This window comes from Microcebus murinus, chromosome 2, assembly GCF_040939455.1.
Source record: "Microcebus murinus isolate Inina chromosome 2, M.murinus_Inina_mat1.0, whole genome shotgun sequence".
NCBI lineage: Eukaryota > Metazoa > Chordata > Mammalia > Primates > Cheirogaleidae > Microcebus > Microcebus murinus.
The window spans coordinates 111,140,862-111,168,109 of record NC_134105.1 but is presented as its reverse complement, the minus strand read 5'-3'; positions in this window follow the sequence as shown (position 1 = coordinate 111,168,109).

The window sequence follows — 27,248 nt, the reverse complement described above, 5'->3', positions numbered from 1 at the left end:
TTTCAAAGACTGTTTTATAGATCGATGGGCTTCCTATCTATGGCAACTCTTTAAATATTGCAGCTTTTCAATGACATAGTCAAAATTCTTTCTTGGCAATTACATGCTTATATGCATTGGGCCATCGTATATATAATACATTTCTATTTTCCATTATGGAATGTATGTATATAAATATATATGTGTGTGTGTGTGTGTGTGCATTTATTTATCTCACTTTTTCCATTATAGCTCTCCACAAAGCATTTATATTCAAGAAATGATAATATGTGTTATTTATATTTATCATCTACGCGTCCCAACTGACAGGAAGTGATGGGGCATATGATATCCTAAAACATTTTAATTACTTATATGGATACCTTGCCAGGAGACTTTTCCTAATTGTTACCTTGTGGCAAAATTCTTAGCTCGTGATCAGAGTGATTAACAAAATTTTCCTTAATTAGTGCTTTCAAAGTCATTATCTACACCTTTGATCGCTAGATAAAGTGTGATGACCCCAAAAGTCAAGGGATCACTCTAAAGAAGAGGACAGACAGTACCCACCCTCAAGCATGCTGTGCTACCAACAGGGCCACAAGATCTCTGGATGCTCCTCAAAGAGGGTGCAGAAGTCTGAACTCTGATCTTCCCTTTAAATACTTCCAGCAAAATAAATAGCAGTCATATATGAATTGAGTGCCTCTGTTTAGCCACATCAAATTTGTGATCCAGACACTGAATAACTGAAACCATATCTTGGGTTTAGAACAGTTCCTGTAATATCTGCAATTAGACATTAGCCTTCTGAAGTGAGTGGCTTCTTAGGCCATATATGTATATCATGACCCCAATGTCTTATTTCTTATTCCTCTTCATTTACAAAATTATTTAAATAAATATTAAGCAGCTTATTTACCAACATTCAATTTCACAGTGATTATGTGGAACATTTCTTTAACATGATTAACCACATAGCAGAGTCACTTTTCAGAGTAAACTCATTTTTTAACGTACTCAGTAAGGTTCCAGAAAGTATTGCTTCTTCAGGCTATCTCATATCTCTTATTAATGCCTTGCCATGGCCTTTGTTCTAGGGCCTGTTTTAGCATCAGCATCAAATGGAGTTTGAATCTCAGCCTCTTCAACTACTATCCAAATATTACTTTTCAGTTATCAGATTGTCTATTCACCTTGACTCAGGTGGACTATATGAAATCTATGGCTAATTCTCAGTAACTTGGTTAGATACCTCACAATTCTGCCTTCTAAGTATTGACCCCAATGAGAATAAATCTCTCTATTCCTACACCATTGTTCTGTGAAACAGGTCTTGTTATTTCTTGCTGCAATTACTTCAACTCAGTCCATAAACTTGGCAATCAAATGAATAGGTACCTAAACCCTTATATATCTCAAGAGGAAGCCACTAAACAAACTATTTATATTCTTTCTTTTGTCTCTGAAACTCTTCCAGGATCAATTTAGCATTGCTTATACTTGTACAAGACAGAACAGATTTTCTAGATGTCTGTTTGAATAGTGGCCCATTTTTTAATTCCTCCCTCGGGAGGTCAATCCTGGCTTAGCCACCCATGGACATTGGCTTTTAGTAGTCGGAGAAGAGCAGAGTTTGCTCTATTTAATTAAAGGAAAACTGAGAGCCAGAGGGCTAACTTGACATCTAAAGAAAAAGACTTAAGTCCAAAAAGACAGAAAAATTGCATACCTACCCTAAACCCAGAGAGGCAGAAATGGAAATCAAGGATATGTGATTGGCAGAGGAGGAGGCATTATGGAATGGTCACACATCAGCAAATCAGAATGTCAGAGTTTCTCCAAGATAACTTCAGAGCACAAGCAAGTCAAAAAACAAGCAGTGGGTGGGACAGTGGTCAGGTGTCCAGGGTGAAACCAGAGATTTCTGTCTAGTCAATGCAGCTCACCATTATCAATCAAGGTTATCAAGGTTTGTGGATGGGGCAGGCCTGTTTAAAGGCCAGAAGCAAGAGGGTCATTGCCTAGCAGCAAGTAATCTTTGAACAGTAGTGTTGGGACTTCAGCACCCATCTACAAAGACACCATGACATTTATACACAGGATTCATCTGTAAGGTCATTGGGCACACCCTACACGCTAATTCTGGGAACTAGTCATGAAGGAAGTTTTTGGTTTTTAATAATACATTCATTTTTTTTTTCTCTCTCACTCTCTCAACAAACCAGTTTACAAAACTAACCAGTTTTTACAAAACTGGTTAGTAAATTAACAGCCATCTCTAGTGAGGAGGGACAGAATAGTGGGTTGGGTTGAAACTTACGTATCCTAGAGCAAAACTGACAGTCAGTTGATAGGCAGGCTGAGTTTATGTACAACCTGTTTGGCAAGTGGCCCCACCAAATAATTATCTTCAGTTCTCATGGTACTTTTAAAAATACTTTTGATCTCTTTTGAAAAAATGATTTTGATCTTTACACATACAGTGGATGTTGACAGGTCACTGTTTGAACACCATAGTATTTCTAAGATCTAAGCAGAATGGAGGTCATTCTCCCACATGCCCTATCTACTTTGATGGGCAGCTTACCTGTATACTCTGGTCATGTTACCTGCTGGCATACTCCTGCCAACCCCTTTAAGCCAAGCTTAGATATTCCTAAAAGGCTGAATATTCACAGGACCGTAAGACCCACAGTTATTAAATCTTTCACCAAGTTCTTTTCGTTCCTCTTATTCTTGACGGCAAAGCTTTATGTTTTATAGAGTAGTGTTTTCTCCATTATACAATTCCAATATTTTTAAAAGAGTTGGTAACACAGAGACCCCAAGAGATATTTTTATCATAAGATGTGATGTTCACAGGAGTGATTCCAGGTGAAGATTAATATTTTTAAGGCCTAGAGTCTCTTTTAGGAGTTCTTTCTCACACTTGAAGCATTCAAGATGGTGTCCTGGTTTTGAGGAATGTCAAAGGGAAAAACAACTTCTGTCAGCAGATTGACACTGTGACTGAATTTGCAGTAGCATCATTCACTGTCTTACACTGTGAACAGTTAAAACTCCATCTGCCCAGGGACCTAGTATAAAATATGTAAGATTTTATATGTTAAAATAGTTGGATGAAAGACCCATTACATATCTTTAGTTTCCCCTGTAGAGTGTACTTTTTTTAATAATAACATTATCAGTGAGACATCTATGAGAACATACAGTGTGCTGGGCACTGTTCCCAAGTCTTTAATATATTGATTAATTTAGTCCACTTAACATTCCTAAAAAATAAGCAGCATGATCATGCCTATGTTTCAAAAGAAGAAATTAAGGCAGAAAGAGGTTAAGCCCAAGTTCACAAAGCTGGGATTCAAACCCAGAAAGTCTAGCTCTAGAGATGTAGTTGACCTTAAAATAACATCTAGATTTTTATTCTCAATCCTACTAGTCAGTTGTTCTCCACCAACTCCTTATCTATGCTCCTAAAATAACCAGATGGCATTTCCTGTTGGAACAACAAAGCCAATTTTGGGTTGAATAGCTGCATCTATCTTCAAGCACCAAGAATAACATGGGGATGCTCTTTGACAGCAGATTTTAATATCAAGTCCAATGAAGATCTACAGCCATCCTTGATTTTCAGGTAATACCCAAGCATGTAACCATTCAGATTCACTGTGTCCAAGTTTGTAAGATGGCCCCCTCACTATTTATGTGAATCTACTTACATCATCCTCTCTTCTCTATTACTATGGATCTTATTGTTTCTTTCTACAATCTTCTTAGGACTTGTCAATTCCCACGTTCCCATAATATGTCAAACCATTCCTCATAGGTAGTCTGACCTCAGTATCCCTTTACTTGTTAACTCAAAACCACAGTCATAGAAAATCCATGCAGATATAAAATAGATTAGCTGTTGCCAGGAGATGGGAGAAGGGGGAAATTAGGGGTGACTTTGATGGTTACAGGGCTTTCTTATGGAGTGACTCTCTGGAATTAGTGATGATAGTTACTGAAAACTGTGAATATGCTAAAAACCACTGAATCATACACTTTAAGATGGTTAAAATGGTAAAGTCTATGTTATATCAATTTCATCTCAATTTTTTAAAAAACCCAAGGCCTGCCTTTTTCACAGTCTTATCCAGCCCCAACTCAAGAGGCCCCAGTAGGAATTCTATAATCACCTAGAAGAGTTTTTTCTAGAATAAGGATTCTTCAGCCTTCCTTTCTACCTGGCTTCACGGGATCAAGGTTTTGTCTTTGCAGTAGTTTTTCCTTATTCTGTTGTGCTTCATTCCTCAAATGTGGGTCTTAGCAACCTTGAGACTGAGGGCCCCTTCGCTGTCTGCTTCTGAAAGCAAACAGTTCTACTAACATCCCACCTAAGCTTTCGTGGTGGTTTTAAAACACATCCACACGTCTTTTAATTCCTTCCTTTTTAAGTACAGGCTGGACTTGGCTACTTGCACGTAACAAATAGAATATGGCAGAAGTGATGGTGCGTGACTAGGTTATAAAAGGAATGGTATCTCCTTCTTGCTCTCTGTCTTGGATCGCTCCCTCTGGGGGAAGCCAGCTACCATGTGGGGAGGACACTCGAGCAGCAAATGGAGAGGCCCACGTGGTGAGGAACTGAAGCCTCTTGCCAATAGCTGAACCATTTTGGAAGCAGATTGGGAAGCGCAGGCAAGCCTTCAGATGACTCAAGTACCCAAACTTATCCCGACTGAAACCTTATGAAAGACCCTGGGCCAGAACAACCAAGCAAAGCCATTCCTAGATTCCTGACACACAAACTATGAGATAGTAAATGTATGGCATTTTAAACCAGTATATTTTAGATTAATTTGTTATGCAGTGGTAGATAACTAATATAACTACTCCTTTTTATCTTCTTTCTGTCCCATCTCTTTTCCCATTCTTTACCCCATCACTTTCTTTTCTTTTCTTTTCTTTTTTTTTTTTTTTTGTTTTTTTGAGACAGAGTTTCACTCTGTTGCCCAGGTTAGAGTGCCGAGGCGTCAGCCTAGCTCACAGCAACCTCAAACTCCTGGGCTCAAGCAATCCTTCTGCCTCAGCCTCCCGAGTAGCTGGGACTACAGGCATGCGCCACCATGCTCGGCTAATATTTTTCTATTTTTTAGTAGAGACAGGGTCTTGCTCTTGCTCAGGCTGGTCTCAAACTCCTGAGCTCAAATGATCCGCCCTGCCCTCCTCGGCCTCCCAGAGTGCTAGGATTATAGGCGCACTTTCTTTTCTTAAGTTCTAGAATTAGTGCTCCATCAATAGCTTTTAATTTTTTACTGATTATTTCATGAAATAAATTACACATTTCAAACCCAGTAAAACTTAATTTTACAGTGAGTACCTATACACCCTCCACCTAGATTTTAACATTTTACTGCTATTGCTTTGTCATATTTATCCATGTACCCATCCCTCTTCTCCTTCTATCAATCCATCTTATTTTGAGTGCATTCCTAAGCAAATTTCAGGTATCAATAGTCTTCACCCTAAATATTTTACCCTCAACAGTGTGCATGACAGTAAATAAGTTTCAGTATTCATTTACAGGTATTTTTCTTTTTGAAGCAAAATTTAAATACAACGACACACACAAACAAGCGCATATACCTGTGTGTATGCCAAATTCTATGAAGATACAGACTGTTCTTGGGTGTAAATTTCTACTCACTGACACAGCCCACAAGACAATTTCTTATAATTCTGCACCTCTCTCATAGCATCTAACAGCATCTGATTGCATAGTAGGTGCTCAGCTAGTACCCGTAAGACTATTTAGTGGATGTCACCTAGACTCTTTGAAAGAGAGCAAATAAATGATCCTGGCCCATGTGGCTCTGATAAGCTGGAAACAAAGACATTTTGGAGCCTTGAGAAGTGAGAGAAAGGACAGAGAAGCTGCCCTCTATTCTTTGTCTGTACAAAACCCCTTAAGGAATAGTTTGTCCAAAACCCCTTAAGGAATAGTTTGTCAACCGAAATTAGCATAGTGTAGAGACAGTAAAAATGCTTATGAAAGGCAATTTGTTTTCCACGGAATTCACCAGATGGCCCACACTGTTAGGTATTACTTAAATCTCCACTTGGGAAAACCTGTTATCTCCCTCCCTTATAATAACCCTTTGGCCTGAATGTTATGGCCGGCACACATAGCAACTGCAAAGCTTTGCTAGAAGCATTTTAATGGCTTTTGAGAGCGTGTGAAACAAAGATAGCTTGTAAGTAAAAAACAAAGAGCAACCTTCCTGTTTGAACATAGAGTAGATAAGGGAAAGAGGCAGTTCTGCCTCTGTCATTACAAGGGCTCAGCTCAATCAACCCAAGCTACCTGTGTGCCCCAACCCAGGGCTCACCTCTGCCTTCTGACTCTGCCTCCATTACTCCCAGCATGTCCTGGCGCTGGCTGACAGGAGAGAGCTCTTAGCAGTCCCCTTGAAATTGTACATGCTGAAACAGGCTTGAATTTACAGTGGAGTAGCTGCATTTTTTTTTTTTTTTTTTTTTTTTTGCTTTCCTCTGTCTTCTTTCTCCTGACCCTCTCTCCTCATCTCTCATCTTTGTCTAGTGCTTTTTTCCAAACACATTTTTTTATGGCTCTTTCAATGTATTTCTCCTCTCACAGCCTATCTGGTTCCTATGGGCTCTCACTCACATCATTTTTATCTCTACCTTCCCACGCTCCTTTTCTCCCTCTTATCCCTCTTGTTCTTTTTATTTTCTTTTTTGCTTTTCACACTCTCAACCTCATATCAAACATCCACTTTTCCTTCTCCTTTTCCAGCCTCTTCCAAGCAGAGCCAGCATGCTGCCCACATTAAAACCTTTGCAAAATGGTACTGTGCCCTCTTTCTACAAACGCTAGACTCGGTCTTTTGTAGCCAACTGAAAGAGACTTGATTTTCAACCGTGAAGGTTGTCCAGAGCTGTCTAATTTGTCAGCCTGGTTCCACCTGCCATATGCACAGCCCGAAACCCCCTGACAGCCTTCATTTTCTAAGCTGAACTTCGGCCTTTGCCCTCTGACCCTTTTGTTCACATTCTGTTATTGCAAAGGGACAGAAACACAACCCACTGGTGCCTTATTACAGTTTTAATTTCCCGAGTAGTTCCACCACCTCATTTTCACCTTCAACATCTCTCTCCCTTCACAGTACCGCCCCTTTGCTGTCTGTAGAAGACACTCTAAGAATCACATTTGCATTTTCTCTAAATGGTTGAGATCAATGCTAAGATGAGATTTCTTTGAGTGTTTTGTTCAGTCCTTCTGCCCTTCCCTGATTCTAAACGAATATGCTGATTATCATATAGCTCTTCTTCTTTTCCCATCTAATATAAAACACATAGATTAATAGAAGCCTCATTTAAGAATTTTTCAAAATTTCCCGAGGTCTTCATATTATTGTTTTTGTTCCTGCTACTAATGCTTCTGTCCAGAAACTCACCAACCTAGTGTTGTGCTCCTAAACCTAGTCTTTCAATTTAGGAAGCAGGGATTGTTGATCAAAAGTGTTTGGTTTCTGAATGTAAGTCCATTTTGTTTTGAAATTATGGTTAAAATAAATGTCCATAATAATTTAATATGGTTAAATTATTTTAACCATAATTTATTTTATAGTTAAAATAAATGACAAATATGTTTTGTCATCATATGTCCCCCTGTTGATTTTGGAAAACTAATTTATCTTGAAATTTTGAAACCAACTAAAACATCAATGAATAAACCTCCATAAAAATTGACAACTGAAATAAATTTCACTAGCATGACTGTAATAATTGCATTTAAAATATCTCTATAGAACACTAGGTAGTAAACAGCCTCCCACTTGGCACCAAGCAAGGGACCTTACACGTTGTAGACTGGACTCAGGGCTATCATATAAAGGAAATTGTGTCCTTTTTCTTTCAATTTCCAGCGATTAGCAAGGTAGCTGACACTTAACATCTATTCAACAAATTCATGGAATTAATTAATCTGATTCCACGAATGAATCTAATCATTAATTATCATTATCATTTTGCATTTTAGAGGTTTGAGAAGGAAAGACTTGATGAAATCTGTGGATGTCCACATAGCATACTTGAAGGGAAAATGTTGTTTCTTCTCTCTAGATCTCAGTTTCTTGGTAATATAAGAAGAGGAAAATAGATATAGTCTCTTAGGTCTCTGACATGTCTAATATTATAAAAGGATCATCTTGAATTAGCCTCATATGAACATAACCTACATATGTAACCAGGGAGAAGCCAAGATTTAAAAGAGAATAGAAAAGACATCATTTGTATTGAGCACTACAATATATGTACTGTATATAAAGATATGTGTGTATAAAGAATCAATGTGTTCCACTTATCTAAATACCCACAGACTAGTGAGGAAAACAAAATTAAACTTCAATTGTCTATGAAAATTAGTCTGATGGTAGCTACCATTCTGATTTTCTTAGAAGTATACAGTTTTCCCTCTCTTTCTCCCGCTTTCATAAAAGACTTTCCAACCAATTACATCCCCTATCCATTTTTAAGAGCATCTTTTTTTACAATGTTTAAAAATAATTCAGCTCTAAATATACAACATGATAACCCAGAATGTTAATAGTGTGTACAGAGTACCTCTACTTTGACCATGAATATCCCTGGAGGCTTACAAACAGGGATCAAGAAAAAGAGGATAGATCAACCAGATCAAACCAAGAAGAACAATATAAGATCCTTCAATGAACTGAATACCTGCTATGCATCAAGCACTGCATTTGATACTTTGATAAAAGCAGGAAAGGAACCACATAGTGATGAACAAGAAACTGTTTCTGCCCACAAAGGATTCTAATGGGGAAGAGTCATGGGTATAAACTTCTATCATGCAAAGCAGAGATACATGCTTTGAGAAATACTGACAAGATCCTTAGGCCAAATGGAAAAAAAATGAAAAGCAAAGTGTGTTTGTGGGAATGGTGCCATTTAGTTTACTTTTGAAAAATGAATGAAGACCTAAACGACAGATAAGGTTGGGTATAGGTGGGTAGCAAGTGGAGATTAAGGGAATTCATCCCATATTGTCCTGGAAAATGATAGATGGTAATGAACCTGCAATGTGAAACTAATGATTTGGGCCTGATTCATAAGGCAAAGAGGATTTGTACAGTATTTTAAGTAGAGATCTACATTTTAGGAAGATTACCATGGTGGAAGTCCATAGAATAGATGAAAGAAGGGAGAAACAGAAAACCAGTAGGCTGTTAGAAATGCTGTAATGCATCTGCATGGACTAGATAAAAAAGAAAAAAATAAAAAAAATAAAAAAGAAATGCTGTAAGAAGTCTGGTAGTGTCAATTCTATTCACCAAACGCTCCAATTCTATTCCTTTCAAAGCAGGATTGTACTTCCCTACTCCCATGAGGTTGAATGTGGCCACATGACTTGCTTTGACCGATAAAACTGAACAGAAGTGACACGTGTTACTTCGGGACAGAAGTATTTTATTCCCAGTGCAAGACACTACTCACTCTCTCCCTTTATGTTAGCGACCAGCAATTCTCTAGATGACGGGGTTTCTTCGGTCTACATTTCTGAGTGGAGAATGATGTGAAGGAGAAGCTCTAGCCAATGTGCAATGGATGCGTAGCAACAAGAGCAATAAACCTTTGAAATTTTAAGCCGCTGAGATCTGAAGGTTTGTTACCACATTCCCTGGTCTATTCTCACTAATAGGTTGCTTCTGATACTGTCTTGCTTTGGACAGTTAAGACTTTCTTCTCACTTCTTTCATGACATTTTATCTTTTTCCTTTAAGAAAAACTACTCTGGGACCATGCCTGCACAACCAGGAAAAAGAAGTAGAGAGTTGGTGATTATAATTCCTCTTTGGGCCCAAACCACTTGAATACTTAAAAATCATCAAAGTCTCCAAATCATCACTGTATCGCCCTTCCTTTAGGGTGCCAAAGAGCATCACAGACTTCGCCATAGGCTGGATGAGTAGAAAGACTAAAAATGGCTTCTAAAGTAAATTTCACAGCAGTACATTCTGCCCCTGGCTCTCCTGTTTTAAAGCTCTGAGGGCATGTGCTGCTTTTAGTGTTTTCCACAATCATCAATTCTCTAATTCTCCTATACTACCCAAGGTGTCTAAAGAAATGGCTCTCCCTCCTCCTTTGTGGAGTAGAGGATGCTGAGCTTTCTCAACTGTCAGAAGTCAGATGGAGCTTTTTACTTGGAAGCAAAGAATAGTTAGAATGTCACCACCTCCTCCAGGAAGTCTTCCTTGAGACTGGCATTCTCCCTACCCTGGCCCATAACGGCCACTTACAGTTGTGAGGTTGTAGGGAAAGAGGGAAAGAGCTGAAAAAAAATCCAGTTTAGGGGCAATTTTCCAAGCTCTGTGCCCTGGCTGAGTGCTGCATTGGCCTGAAAAGAAAAACACCTCTGTCTAATTTTTTCAAGCATTTAGTATGTGGTAGCTACATTGCTTCAATTCCGCCAAGACCCATACCACAGTTGACCAACACTGCTTCCTCCTTTTCTCCGGGCAGGGGGCTCATTTCTGAACTTCCACACAGCATCACATGTAAAGCCCTCTTCTAGCCTTTATAACATTCTATTACAATTACTTTATGGACTTTGTCCACCTCTCTTCACCATACTATAAGTTTCTTGAGGACATGTGCTAATATTTACCCATCTTGCTGTCCCTAAACCTTGACACTAGCTGCTCAATAAATATTTGATGAATTAATAACTAATAAGCAATGAATGACTAAACCCGGGTTCTGCTAACTAGTGGCGTAAACAGCTGGCCCTGTCCAACTCTCTGCTTCCCTGTTGAAACACGAAGTTTGGATTAGGTTATCCCTAGTGTCTGTCCTTCTACCTCTAAAACTCCTTTGATAAAAAGTCTAACTTAGCCCCTTCTTATTTCAAAGTCCTCTGTATTTTCTCTTTCTCATGCTCTTTTTCCCTTCTCTTTCAGAATTACAACATGTCCTTGTTTCCCAAACATCTTCTCTCTACTCTTTTGTAGATATCTTCTCTGTGGAGCCTTAAAGGATCCAGTGAGTTCCTTTATCCCTCACCTCATTATCACCTGCCCACCTCCTACTCAGCCTCTCCTATTGACTGAAGGTTTTGTGTTTGGTTCGGTCAACTGCTCTAATCCAGATTTTATGATCATCCTGGGTGACTTCTGTTTCCCTGGAACGAGAGTCATCCATCAACTTTGTCTCAATTCCCTCCCTCTTCAATTCTAGTCATTTTTAACTCCATTGGCATCGTTCATACAAACGGCCACACCCTGGACCTCAAGACCACAGGGAACTGCTCTACTTTGTAGACTATTAATTTAAAGAACTCCGGAGTCCACACTTACACCCATCACAACCTCTTAGTTTTCTAATTCCCCCACTCCCTGACTCGTCTGATATCTGTTGTTCAAATTCCATCCAGAACACCATTTTACTGATCCCAATTTTCTCCCAAATGTATTTGCCTCTTCTTGACTTTATTTCTTTATCTGGACTACAAAACATGACTTACATCATCAACCTCCCTCTTACTAGCATGCTCAACCAACCAACCTCTGTCTTTCCTCTAGTCTCAATCAGCCAGTGCTAAATCTATCCAACGATTTATTTGCTTTTTCTGATGCTAAACCTAGACCTTTAAGTTGTACTAAAAAACAAAAACAAACAAACAAAAAAAACTCTTAGTCACTCATACTGGTGCCACAGATTCTTTCTTGGTTTCAAACTCAGATTCCCCACCAGCCCTGTTTCCTAGAAATGTTCAATATGCCCCTGGGTAGCAATTCCTCCCATCCCCTTCAAGAACTAGTTCAAACAGTCCTCAAGCTTCCCATCCCAGTACTTCTCCTCTTGTGATTTTACCTCTTAATTCTCTATGGAAATAGAGGTTTCTAGGCAAAGACTCTCTATTTCCTTCTCTACCATTGCACATCCCCATCTCTGAATGGTTAAGTGACTCATTTCAGGTCACACAGCTCATAAATGACAGTTAGGCTTATAACCCAGGGCCACTCGACTCCAAAGTCTATATTTTTAAGCATCACACTACACAAAACAGTGATTAAGAACACAGATTCTTGAGCCACACTGCCTGGTTTAATTCTACCTTAGCTACTTACCATCTCTCTGATTTTGGCTTGTGCCTCCATTTCCTTGTAATAAAATTGTTATTGCACCTACCTCATGAAGCTGTTGTTAAGATCACATGAATTAATACTTACAACATTCTTAGAACTGTGCCTGTCACATAATTATACTCTCTAAATCTTAGCCATTACTAGAGGAAAACCAAGCTAGTGTTCTGCTGAATAATGGAAGCCAAAGAAGAAGAACTTTAAGAAATGCAGATGAGAAATGGTGAAACATACTGCACAGAAATTTACAAGGATGCAGAATTTTTTAAATAATGTTGGATTTATTGAGTAGGAGATCAATTACAAAGGGAGACAAACTTTATAGTCAAATAAACCTGGATCAAAGTCCTGGTCTTTGAGGAATCCTGGGGGAGTTAATTAACTTACATGCTAAGTGTGCACCATGCAGCACAATTTTATTAATATTGTAACTTCCTCCTCAACTACACCTTCTTTGGTCCTCCACCCCTCCTCTCTCCCATCAAGCTTTATTCCTAATTTATTCAAGCTTCTTTTCCCAATCCTCTCCATCAGAGATTTTTTTCATTCCCCAGCTCCAACTATCAGAGAAATGACTTTATCCACATCTCTAGGAGCTGCCTGCTCAAGACCAGTGATTCTCTGCCTTACCTAAACATCAGAGTTACTTGGCCTTCACCACTTAAAGATTCTGACTCAATTAGCCAAGGGTAAGTCCAGGCTTTTTTTTTTTTTTTTTAACTTTCCATGTAATTTTTATGTGAAGCTAGGTTACAATTTTAAAATCTTTGCTGAAATTTTCTACCTGGATATTCTGTGATTACTGTCAAATTTAATGTGCCAAAATCCAAACTCACTATTGTTACCAGTTGTATTAATTACAACATTGCTTTCAATTACGAGTAATAAGAAACCTAACTGGGCGTAACACAAAATGCTGTGTTTGTGTTTTTGTTTTCGTTTTCAGCAATAAAAAATCCAGAGGGAGACAGTGCTGGCTTTAGTTTAGAAGTCAAGGCCACCAAAGCTGAGATCTCTGAAATACTCTTGGCCTTTTCTTCATGACCTCCGGATGCTAATTACAGTTCTGATCACCATATCTGCTTTCCAGGTAGGAGATGAAGTAAGGATAGAAACCGGAAGAGGTGGCACCTCTATCAGGAAAACAAAAGCTTTACCCAGAAATCACAACAGACTTCCATTGATGTTTCATTGGCCAGTACCCTGTCACATGGCCACTCCATCACATGACCTCTCTGTCACACAGCAAGGCACTCCGAGTGATAGAGAGGTGAGGTTTTAGCTTTCCATCTGTGATGACAAGGGAAAGAAGAAAAGAGGTTGAAGTAGATGCTGACTACAGTATGTGCCATGAGGTTCATCTTAGGAGTTTCTTTTTTTATTGTGTTTTTGTTTATTGAAAAATTATTCCCCTAGTCAACCAGTGTTAAAACCTGGTTTCTCCCTCAGCTCTCCCTCACCTCCCATATTGAATATGTTTTCAAGTGAGCTTTCAACCCTAAAATGCATTTTACGTATTTCCAACTCTACTGCCATCATCCTCATTCAGACCCTTGGTATCTTTAAGCTGGGTAAGACACTTGCCACCTTGCCTCCAGTCTCTCTGTACTCTGTCCAAACCGTCTTGCTCACCGCTGATAGTTATCTTACCAAAACAATCAGCAGCCTTTCATGGACTCCCTGTTGTCAATCAAAGACAAGATTCCTTGGCCTTGCCTTCAAGATCCGTCCCTGTCCATCCCTGCAGACTGGGGGCTACTCACTGGCCACCTTGTGGGCCTTCCCACCTCTGTGCCGCTGCCCACGCCCGACTCTCCGCACAGAATGACTGCTTTTCTTTCTTTTCTTTCTCCACCTTTTCCAACTGCTCTTCATATGGTAGTTACGTTAGATTGAGATAAGGACTTTTTATTAGGCCACAATGCTGAGGTTAAAGAACTCACAGTGACAACTCAACAGGTTCCAACGCTCCACCCAAAAAGGGCTAGACTGCTTGAGGTTTTGTTGTCTCACATTGGTATGGCTGGAAGCAGCTTGAGGCTGCCCCTGGAAAGACATCAGACACACATGATAGGTGAGCGCAGAAGAGAGAAATGTTGTCTGATTTACTCTTCTTCTTCAAAAATTTTATAGACTCTACTTTCTGCCATTGGAGAGGTAAGCATTGCAGGTCTAGGGCAAATGAAATGTTTTTAGCTTGCCTCCAGCCAAGGCAAAAAGGAGGCTTTCTGGTGGCCAGTCTATCTCACAAGACGATTATATTAGAATGGTAGCAAGAATCTCATTTGTATGAGCAAATATTCATTTAACTCTCATTTTCTCTATTCATTCTCTCTCTCTCTCTCTCTCTCTCTCTCTCTCTCTCTCTCTCTTTCTCTCTCAATACACATGAATAAAGGTGGCAGTGGTGTCATGGTAAACATTTAGCAACCATCCATTAGGGGGAAAAGTATTGATTTGTCATATTGCCCAATTTCTGTGGTGTAAATACTTCAACCATGACCAATTCCAAGCTACCAACATGATGTCACCGAACACAGAGTTGGGAAGAGGCCTGCACAATTGGCTGTTGCAAGCAGGTGTAAGCTAGGACCAGCATACCACTGCGTGCTATTCATTCATTCATTCATTCATTGATTTCATGCCTGTTTATTGAGTGCTTACTATTATTCTAGACTGTGTGCTCAGTATACTACAGGAAACAAGACAGGCATGATCCTTGCCTTCACGATATTAACACTCTCATGAGAAGACAGAAACTAATTCTCCAGAAATCCAGCCCCTTGTCATCTTTTCCACCTTAATCCAATTTGCTTTTAACTTATGTGATGTATAAATTATTATGTAGGTGCCTTTAATCCTGCATTATAAACTCCTTCAAAACAGGTATATTCGCTCATTTGACCCCACCATATCCAGCCGGTATTTTGTACATAGCATGCTTCTGTACATTTTTATTAAAGGAATAAATAAATGTAGGAATGGCTGATGCATTGACTCTTTTTTGCTGGGGAAGGAGTAGGTGACAGCTGGGACTGGGGTTAAAGAGGACAGAAAATCCATTGACAAAACCTTTTCTCTTCCAGACCCTTCTGTTCCCAGGTGACCAAGTCCATTACCCAAGTCAAGATTTGAGTGACTTTATCCACACCCTCCTCCTCTACTCAGTTCCAAATAAAAATGAGTTATACAGAACCCACCAGCAGTACTTTATGAGTGTTAGCAATTGCTACCGTGCATCCTTAATAGCAGCGTAATCAAAAGTTATGATGCATTTTTCTGTAATCACAAGAAATGATACCCACTTAGAGCTAAGTAAAGCAAATTCCCCACCAAAAAAAAGGCAAAAGCATTTCAATTTTCATTTCGAAACGAGTGAGTCAGAATCAATTTGGTAAAGCAGTTAACAGCAACTCTGTGCCCCTTTCTAGTTCATAACAGGTACAATTTTCTTTTAACAAACAGCCAAGCAGAGATCTCTGGTGCTGGATTAACATGGTGTGTTCAAACCTTGTGACTATTGTGTATTTAGATTGGGTAATAGAGACCATCAGAGAAGCACCAACATGAATCTTAAGAAGCAGACCAATTTGCCAGCATGCAGAACATATCCTTAGAAAAAAATAAATATAAATAAACTAGTAAGGAGTTTTTTTTTCATGGGGATTTCAGAACACTACGGTCTAAAAGCGCATCCCAAGTGCCTTTGTGTGAGCTATTAGCGGCTGCGGCAAACCCCAGTTACAGAAGGAAGGAAATATCTTTATTTTGTAAAGAGCATCTGTGCATTGTATTTCCTCACTCTTTCCCGCCAAATGAGGATGTCAGCTAAAAAGAGACAAGTGTTAAATTTTAATTGGGTTTAGACGACCAACATTCTCCCATTTCTCCACCACCACCATGCACACACTTTGCCTTCTCTGGGAACTGTGAAGTCAGTTGACAAAATGTATTTGTGTAATGTAATTATGTGTCTTAAGGAACCGATTCTCAATAATTTAAAAAAATCATTGTAACCTTAAATTATCACCATGGCACATTTTTCTCTATATCTCCTTTTTCCTTTCTTCCCTCTTTTTCTGTTTCTAATTCTTTAGGAAAACATATTGTAAATGTGCATGCGTGTACATAAATATGCACAAACACTTATTTTTTATCTAGCATCAAGTTTTCAGAAGAATTGTTGGAGCACAATGAAAAATTCATGTTCTCTGAAGTAATTGGCATTTTTGGTTTTTATTCTTTGTTTTTCTCGCAATTTATTTATTTATTTAGTCTAAGGTTCAAACAAGAAGACTATATTGCAGCTGTTAAGATTAAATCCCTAATAGTAAACATTCTGAGCTTATTTCTAACAGCACTACAGTGATACAACAGATACACACTCCTAGTACTATTGTTTTTTTTTAAGCTACAAGTAATGAGAACAGACTGGACATAGGCAATTATTAAAACATAAACCGCCAGAAATGAAATCAATTCAGTAATGCAATGCCCTACTTTCTTACTTTTCAGACATCAAATCAGTGCTTCCCAAATTTCCCACTGAAGCAGCTGTTGGAATCAATATTGCAGGGTTCTAAGCATAAGACTCAATATGATGCAGGCAAAAGCTGAGTATTGATCCAGCTGATGTGAAATGAAAGTCAATGGGTGCACCTATAGCCAAAACACACCTGAAGGGAAAATAACAAGGGTCTGGTTGTATGTGTCCACAGTGCTTCCCTATTTGCACCTCTGGTCAGTGGATTCACTCTAGCCTTGGAAGAACAGGTTTTGTTTCATAAAGCCAGAGGAATTGCTGCACCATTTTTAAAGCACGAACCATACTTTGGTAGATACAGATCACAGGTTTGATAATACAGCAAAATTTATTGAAAATAAATTTGTGAAAGAGAATAGATAATTTCCTCTTTTATAATGTTCCATGTTCAAAAAACTAACCCAGGTTCCTTTTTTATCCAAAGGAAAGTCTTCTGAGGTGAAGCCGGATTTTAAAAAGAGAGACAGTTTTGTTGGAAAATATGTGAACATTATAATTCCTATATTCAAATATAAATATAAGAAGGTTGACAAGGGTGTATACCAAACTATTAACACTAAGTTTTCTCTTATTAATAATATCATGGGCAACTTTTATCTTATTTATGTTTATGATACATACTTTCTGATTTTTCTGTAATTACCACATTTCTTACAAAATAAAACTGATAATTTTGATATTTTCACGAAATAGTAAAACAAACATACAACTATCCAGAGATGTTTTTAATAGCAGTGAGTGGACCAAGAGGAAGAACCTGAGATGACCCAAAGGATAGAACCCAGTGGAACCCATTAAAAAAGTATGAAAGTTGAGATCAAGAGACAGAAACTAGAAAAATTACCTGGCAGACTAGTCTGTCTGAGATTTGGAGAGAGCCGCAGCCTTGGGCATGGTGGGAGAGATTAAATTATTAAAGCTTCAGTCTGTTCTCGCCTCACCTCCTTGTTTGGAACAGTTACGGATTATTGATCAGAACAGCCTTACCCAAGAGCCTGCATGAGAGTCTCTGCAGTTGAGTGTGGGCAAGCTGAAACCCAGCCCAGTCTTTACTTGCCATGTCTAGGTCCCTGGCTAGGGGTAGAACCTCTCAGAGAAACAGACACTTTTCCTAATCACTGAACAGCATTGCATGGGGCAATACAACATACTACTCACTGTGAACCACCGCAATTATAAGCCTGGGTATTTTAAAGCCCAGCCACGGTTTTCTACCAACACTCTAAGTACTCAAATGCTGAATGTAGTCATGAGAATATTGTCATGTACACATCCCAATGCCCCATTTTTTCCTCTTCCAAATCCATATTTGGGCAATTGAGCAGAATAGTTAAGTAGTCCCAAGGGGCAAATTTGCAGATTGTTAAAAGCAATTGAAATAAGAGTTTATAATGGATACAATTTCGAAATGGCAATTCTGTTATTTGATGCTAAGAATGTTCTCTCCTTTATATGAACTAAATAAGAAGTTATTATCTTAAAAGATAGTTTTAAAGAAAGAACTTATATGGCATTGGGTGTAGAGAAAGTGATAAGAAACTGGTTTAATATTATACATTTAACCATTTGGCAAATCTTGTTTACATGGATGCCTGCAATGGGTACATCTCACTCTGCTTTTAGAAAAGGATTTACAAGGCCGGGCGCGGTGGCTCACGCCTGTAATCCTAGCTCTCTGGGAGGCCGAGGCGGGCGGATTGCTCGAGGTCAGGAGTTCGAAACCAGCCTGAGCAAGAGCGAGACCCTGTCTCTACTATAAATAGAAAGAAACTAATTGGCCAACTTATATATATATAAAAAAAAAAAAAATTAGCCGGGCATGGTGGCGCATGCCTGTAGTCCCAGCTACTCGGGAGGCTGAGACAGAAGGATTGCTCAAGCCCAGGAGTTTGAGGTTGCTGTGAGCGAGGCTGACGCCACGGCACTCACTCTAGCCTGGGCAACAAAGCGAGACTCTGTCTCAAAAAAAAAAAAAAGAAAAGGATTTACAGAGATTATCAGATAGTTTAGTCAGTGGCTAAAGGAAATCTTAAAAGGATTTATAGCCACCTACCCCATTCACTGACATCATATAGGCCTTACCTGTGGTTATAGTTGCCCTGAATAGGCCCAAAGGGGAGAAAAACATAGAAAAGGAGGGAAAGAGAGAGCTAATATTTATTAATTATCTATCATAAGTGAAACACCACACCAAGTCCCTTTCACATATATTCACAGTCTATTTAATTGACGATTGATTATTCTTCAACATGTAATGCCAACATCAGATTTTAGCCAGGCCCAGCATTCAAGGAAATAGGAAAAGAAGTTATTAATAACAAGTTCTCCTGGCCCAATAGCCTTAGGGACCAGAGTATGAGTCTCTCAAGAGTGACCAGGCTGTTCACCAAGGATGGAAGTCTGGAGTTGGGATGCAGAAGCCAAGTAGGACATTGGAGGAAGAAGAACTTGTCGATTGTCCAAATCAAAACCATAATAATGAGTAGCAGCTCCACTGACATCTGGGTTCACAAATTCCAACTGGAGCTTTGGACAGGAAGACTAGAAATGAGATGAGAGAGGAGGGGTGGGATGCAAGAGGCACTCCGTACAGGTAGCAAAAGATTCCTTCTTATTCTCTTTCCTTCTTTGTATTAAATCCATCTCCATGGGTGCTTTTTAAAAATATAACCTTGAATAAAATACAAAAGGGGCACTAGGCTTTGAAATGTAGGGTGGGGACATATGAGAACAAGAATCATAGAATGTTATAGCTAGAAGGAAACATTGAGAACCCCTAGGCATGTTTTCTCGGTATGTTCTATGGAGTTCTGTGTTCCATGGTACGTAGGGGCTTCGGTGAAAGGGGGACCACCAGCGAGGGGCTGAGCTGGTGCAGTGAAAAGGGAGTAGACAGAGGCCAATTTTACTCTCTTTTCTATATTAGGACTCTAGATAAGATTTCTTTTAGGAAAAAAAAAAAGAACAAAGAGATTCTATTATGTTAAAAAAACAAATGGAACCCACTGAAGTGAAATTTCTCTCTTTTTACCATTGAAGTTCATGGTTTTGGCTCAAACAAGGGAGACTTCTCTACGGGTCCGTGAGTTAGGAGCAGTGCCTCGGGTCCCCGACTGACTCTCGCCACTACATCGGGCTGCCTCTCATTATGCAGTTTAATTAAAATCGTGGCCATTTTGGTTTTAATCTTGAGAGTCTAATTATTTTATGTTAAATATGTTGGTAGCTAATAAAAAGAAGTTAAATATATAAACATAACATTAAGTTTAAATAATATTTTAAACTGTATTTGGGCCCTCTGTCTTTCTGCCTGCATGGACTTTAACGTGTTAATCTGTTACTGCCTCTGCAGATGAAACTACGTGTGGCTTGTGAGGGTAAATGCCTAATAACGTCTTTCTTCAAGGTCAGGGTATTATTTTGTATGAAGAAAATTGTTCTCCTAAGCCAGCCAAGTATAATTACCAAATGTTTTTTTGTTTTTGTTTTTGTTTTTTTTTATCCTGCAAGAATTTACATAGAAGTGATAAACAGTAAGTGACAATAGAGTTCTAATCCCTTCCCAAGCAACTCTGGTACTGCCATAAACCTCCAGAAAAAAGTCTGAAACCACAGGAGCCCAACATTGCATTTACCACCCCGGGTTTTATGCTCTTAGTCACAGACACAAAGGATTAAAATTTGGAGCTATGAGTCACACAGGGTCCTAGGATCCCTCCCGGCCTAACAATATCTCCCTCGATAGGTAATAAGTAAGAAGCTGCATATATGTTTATGTCGAGCATTGTTAAAGTGCTTTACATGTATTAGCTCATTAAATCCCTACAAGGGTACTCTGCTGTTGGATATGAACTATTATTCTCTCTATTTTAAAGAAGAAGAAGTGAAGACACAAAGATTAAATAATTTGCCCAAGGGTCATGCAGGATTCAACCCGGGCAGCCTGACTCCGGAGTGCAGAGAATGGGACCCCTAGAGAGGAACTGCAGATGGATTATAGTTTAGTTCACTGGCTCAGCTCTATCAGATCATAGGGAACAAAAGTAGCCACTGGAATAAGGACTGGTTCAGAAATAGCATAACAATCGCAGAACAGGGAACAGAAGAAATCAGGAAGGAGAGATGAGTGCAGAAGGGGTGGGGGGGAGGGAGTAGGTACCACGCGTTAAGATGCTCAACACTCGATCCACACTCTGAACTCACAACAGACGGTGAGACGAGGACGCCAAAGGAGCACCTGAGTAGGGGGCAAGGAATGATTTAGGCTACATGGGGGTAGGCTAGAATCTGGAAAGCTTGAGAAGGAAGAGACGCAAGGACTGAAGAATTGAAAGAAGCAGCGATGGGAAGCCGAGAGCAGCCGGTGGAGGTGGGTGGCACTGTTACTCACACTCCTCTTTCCCAGGGCAGGTGCCCAGCTCACTCACAACTCCCCCACCTTGGCAGTGAACTGCTTAAAAGCAACAACCATTTCGAACACATCTTGCATCCGTCATGTAGACCACATCTTTCAAGATCCAAACAAGGCAAAAAGTAAACTTCACCGAGTATTTCAAATTAGCACAATCCTGGCCGCATGTAAGGTTGTCCACCTAGCACAGTGTTTTGCACATGCTGATGACAGACACACTCAGGAATTGGCTTGAGCTGGACTGATGCGTGGCTCCCTTCCTGGAAGTTATAGGCGCAAGGCAGAGATATGGGTGAGTAAGCACATGTTTCTCCACTTCTAAAGTCAACCCTGGTTTGAACAAAGACAGTGACACTATCTAAGGGGGGGCACAGCTCGAAAGCCGATGTGACGCCTTCCCTTATCATTCTGTCATTAATGAAACCATCCTCAGGTGAAAGCAGGAAGAGCCCCGATATCGAGGAAAAGGGACACCAGAGAAGAGCAGGCTCCCTGCTAGTCGCATGCAGAAAGTCTGCCTAACAGAGAAACTTGGCAGGGCAGGTAGGACAAACACTAAAACCCCCATCCCTACTGTTCTGCTTATTGCTGGCTCTGCCTATATGCATCTGTTTCCATTTGAGACAAATGAAAACCTCCCTTTTCTCTGTTGACATCAAAGCCAGAGACTTGGGCTCAGCTCATTGTCATGGCTGCTATCATTAATAATACTTATGGCCATGATTACAATGCCATCTACCCCGAGTGCTGTAGAGAGAGAAGCGTAGGCAACAGACAAAGGGAACTAGATCCCGTAGGATGCGGGGAATGTTCCTGCTGTCCCAGCCTCACATAAGGTTTCAAACGGCGCCCCAGCGAGGTGGTAACAGAGCACAGAACACTTGGGGAGGATTGGGACAGGCAGCTGGGGTAGGTCCTGCAGTTGTGGGTCAGCTCCTACGCTGGGGATTGTCTCCGGTCTATTTTTAGTTTTCTCCCGTGTAAATGCAACGTCAGGCCCATCCATCTCCTTCCTTCTTCGCTTTCTCTTATCACCCTGCCTGAATCTCAGTGACAAACAATAGTCTTCACCGGTTTCAACAATACGCAGATTTGTAAGGACTGAATTGACCCAAACACCCCATACAAATTAGTGCAGACTCTGGGGGCATCAAAAAAAAAAAAAAAACAAAAAATCAGACAGAGGATTTAAATAAAAAATAAAATCAATGTTGCTTTTCCTTTCTTTATCTTTCTGGTGGCTCATGGGAACTGGCGGGGGTGAGGGGGTGGATTTCTCATAGCAGAGAGTTGCCTCCATCCATATGGGACCTGCTTGAAACACCCTGAAGGATGGAATTGGGTTAAACTTAGCTCAGAGTGGAAAGAAATGACAACAGCATTGCAAATGTTTAAAGCTTATAAAAATAGATGCATAACTATGGTTGGTTCACCACCCCCCCCCAAGCTTGGCATATACTTGGCACTCAAATATTTGTGGAATGAATAAAGATTACATGCAAAATTGTACTAGAACACAATTTTTTTCTCTATTTTCCTGTCTGTCTATGTCCCCTGGCTATCTATGCCATCTTCTCTTCAAGCTCCTGTTGCAGTGAGCTGCCTGTTACTCCCCAAAGCCACCCGGCATCTGGCCAGGTGGTGCCTCCACCCATGATTCCTTTCCCTACTGACTGTATGAAAATCTTGACTCATCTTTGCAAACCTTGTCCTGGTACCATCTAGTCTAGGATGCCTTATCTGACTCCCCTGATGGCGAATTTACTTCTCTTTTTGTCTGGTCTGTCTTTTCCATGCTTCCATTATACTTATCCCAGGGTATTGCCAAGTATCTTGTTGTTTCAGTTGTCTCTGAGTTCCATGCTGACAGGGATTGAGATTTCAACGATCAGCACAGTTATGGGCACATAATCTGTGCTCGATAAAAGTGTGATGAATGGATAAATTATCTTCAATGGATCCCAATCAAACTGGGGGAAGAAAGGGCTTTCTATGACCCAAAGAGCACCCAAATCCCACCAATCAATCTCACAAACATACACAGTTGGTCACAAGAAGGACAAAGAAAAAAATAGGTAGACTATGATCACAAACCCATTATCATCAAAAAACAAACAAACAAACAAAAAAAAACCGTAAACACAAGAACTACTCATGATGATGTTAACAGCAATTCAATTTCACACAGGCAGAGAGAAGAGCATGACAACTTGAGGTTTAGTAATTTAGAATGCACCCATTTCCCAGGGGCATTACACCTTCCACTGTTTTTCACAGGGGTACAGGCTCCTACTGAATTCTGGCAGGCTATTTGGCATAAAAATCATTTCACTGAACCGTGACTCCATACAATAGCCTCAACATCATCACTGCAACTTCAACAAAAACAATATTTGTCTATTTAGTACACAAGGCTTTTGTTATTAGAATCTATGCAATGGATTCCATCCAGAATTTGGTGCTGTCCCTAACAATAAATCTGCATTGTCTTTAAAGAGAGTGAGAATAAATTTCACTTTTGCTTTCAGAAGCTCCAAAGTTATAGTGAGTGCTTATTAATATTAATATCTCATCCCTAATTGTTAATTTTAATAACATTATCCTTTTTCTAATGTTTTCTGACCATTTCCAAATATATAGTATATGTATACGAGTGTGTGATATTTTTTATTACTATAAGCATCTCAAGTCCATTCGAGATATGTGCAGATTATAAATCATGTTAGATTAAAAAAGAAAAGAAATACAGAAAAGCAATTGGGCAAGACAAGGAGCCAAATGCAGACTCTAGGGGACGGTATTAGACTGAGGACTCCCCGTAATCCTAATCTATTGGTCCAAACCATATGAAATTGTCAATATTCTATCATTTTTTAACCTATAAACATGACAGTAGTTTTTAGCCTAATTCCTGCTTCCCGTGGGTCAATTTCAAAACTTTGGGGATTTCCAGGACTTCCTGGTTCTGTGGACCCTGACGTAATTTTCACTCTTCCACAGTGGCTGTCAAACTAAATGGCACTGTTAGAATCATCTGTGGAGTTTTTAAATATACTCACCCTGAGACTTACAAAACTCCAACCAATTAAACCAATACCTTAAAAATAAATCAATAGCTCTTAGAATTGGACACAGGCATCAGTATTTTTTAAAGCTCTCCAGGTGATTGTACTCTACAGCTGAAGTTGAAAATTACAGTTCCAAGGGAACTACCCTTTATGTTTCAAAAACACTTCTATAAAAGATCTGGGAGTAGAACTTGTTGAGGTCCATCAAGACCATCTAATTATCAAGAGGACCCTAGAGACACCCTGTGTGTCCAGCTATCCTTATGAACGAAAGACTGACCTACAACCTGATTCTCTTGTTTAGACTCCCAAGCCTTTGTCATTTCTAGTCTGTAACCCTGTTTTCCCAAGGTTACCTAGGGGTAAACTAAGAGTACCATCTCCTACCTGTTCACCCCTTTGGCATTATCAGAGGCTCTCTTTTCCCTCTACTATTGGCTAGGAAGAAAAATAGTCTAATTACACAATCTCTAAGATCTCCTGTCTTCACCTTTCCATAGGAAAAGTGTGCTGATGCAGGTTCTTCCTCCTGAAAATGCCTGTTTTCCCAAAACAAAAAGGTTAGAAAGAAACCTGTTGTCATTCCAGTTCCTCCCGCTCTGCTTTCATGATGATTGCTCGGCCAACAAAACTACCTGTAAACATCCATCTGCTCCAATGCTACATGCTTGGTGATGGTTTACTTTGCCTTCAGAGACCTCAACATCATCCACCTTGGCTCAGCACCCTGAAGGGCCGGTGATGTAAGCCAGATGCTGAGTGCTTCAGGCTGGGTCTGATGTCATCCCCTTGTCGGGGACTCTGCCATCTCCCGCCACTGGCCGCTGCTGGGCGTGCTGAAGCTAAAGGTGGGCACTTAGCACATTTATTACATACGGGGCTTATTAGATAACTGGGCTCTGTTGTGATAAATTGGCTGTGTGCTTCATTTGGACTCTGAATGCTCTGCAGGTTTTTCTAATTTAGTTTTGCCGTGGCTCAGCCAAGATGGGATTCGGAGGAAGAAGAAGAAGGGAAAGGAAGAAAAAAGCTTGTGTTGTATATCAAATCCTTGCTCTGCCTCTTTCCTGTCTCTGAAATGAAGGGCCTTTTAAGCTGCCATCCTCAACGGCATCCACAGAGCTGTCTTCCCCTGGGAGGAGGTTTGCTTTACTGAAAGTGCCCCAGCTCTTTCATGACGGCTCCTCCATTCATTATGAATCCTTGCTGCTTTGGTCCAAAGCTGCCAATTTTTCCCGTCCTTTTAAGTTTGGATTTAAATGTGCACACATGCACACACACACATACCTCCTCAGCACCACCACTAAGCACAGGCGGGTGGGTGGGGGGAAGGGGAGATGAAGAAAGAAGGTGGGAGAGGGTTGTTGGCTGTGTCCTGTGTCAATTGCTCTCTACCTGCACCCTTTTTAGAGGCTTCAGATCTCTCTCCCTCCAAGCAAGCACCAGGGCACTGAAGGCTGCTTTGAAACATGGCAGGCTTTGAGTGCATCTGTGCGTGCTTGTGCAATGAAACACGAAAATCTATTTCCCTATCAGAGTGACTGACATTTCTTTCCTTCTTAATGCAGGCCTTGATCTTTTCCCCGACTGAGTTTTCTGATTCCCTACAGCTTGCCTTATCAGTGGGTGAACTCGCATCAAAGGACACAGAAATCATATGGTCCTTGGTGCTTGGCCTGGCTTAGTCTAGTAAGGCCACTGACCACAGCCCAAGGGTAACACCTGGGGAACAGATGCCAGCCCAGTGGCCTTGAATGAGGAAATCCCTAATGTCATCTGTCTCCTAAGTTGTACAAACTTGGAGAGCAAAGAGAAGTTTTGCCTGCTCTGTCTACCTTTCTATTGTCAACAACATAATTCACTGCAGAGATTGCTCTAATCACCCTCCCATCCTATTCCATATCATGCCTATTAATTTTACCCAAACTACTATGTGAATAAAGGTGAGATTTTATAAAGTACAAGCACAGTGTAATAGATAAGCTCCAGACTTTGGAGTCAGCTAGATACGGGTATTCCCAACTTCACTTCTGATTTGTATTTATGTAAGCTATTTAACCTTTCCAAACCTCAATTTCCCCATCTGTAAAGTGGGTATGAAAACTGTGCCCACCTCACAGGATTGTGGGGTCATCCACATAAAGTTCTTAGAATAGGACCTTGTTCATAAGAATCCAACAACTGTTAGCCATCATAGTTATAATTATTTCTTAAACATCTTGCAAATATTAAAGCACCTGCCAGCCCCTTTTGTATCCTCATCTCCCTACTTATGAGAAGGGACTCCAGGTCCCATGTCAACAGAGAAAGAGCTGAGACCCAGAAGCTCAGCGGGGGAGAAGGTGAGGGCCGGGTAGAACGGGAGAACTGAACGCCACTGTCTGCTGAGCATGCCAAGGCCCAAGGACTTGGGACGTATGGTTTCTATTACCCAAGCCTCTCCCATCCTAGCTGTACATTTTACCTACATTCTAATGTTTCTAAATCTGAAATGTACTTTCCATTAATGTGCATCTTTAACTGAGAAGCATTTTTTCCTCAAAAAGGAAATATAATAGTATGTTGATGGTACATCCTATGATTAATGGTGTCTTCAGAATTCAGAAAAAGTATTTCAGAAAAGAATACTGCTTTTTCAGCCCTATTTTGCGTACCAGGTACCAGGCTGGTTTAGAATAGCCCAGAGGGGCAGCGGGCTGTCTGTTGTCCAGGCCTTGATATTTGGGAGTCAGTCTGCTAGGAAATGGAGGGAAAGGGTAGGGACCTGCTGGCATTCCTGAAAACCTCATGGGAATTTCCCATCCAGATCCATAAAGGTTGTCTGACTCTGACTGTCACTCAAAATCGCAATGTGGTAATGACTATACCAACAGCTAACCTTCTTTCAGAGGGTGAACCCCCCTGGTAAAGACCCATGCTGTGAGTTTCAAAGCCTCACCCTTTGTATATATTCCTCCTTCAGTATTTGGTAATTGGTTACCTCAACCATTGGCATTTACTAAGTGTCCCCCACATGCCAGGTACTCTTAAAAGCTTGGGATACAAAGACGAGTATACCCCCCCCAGTAGCT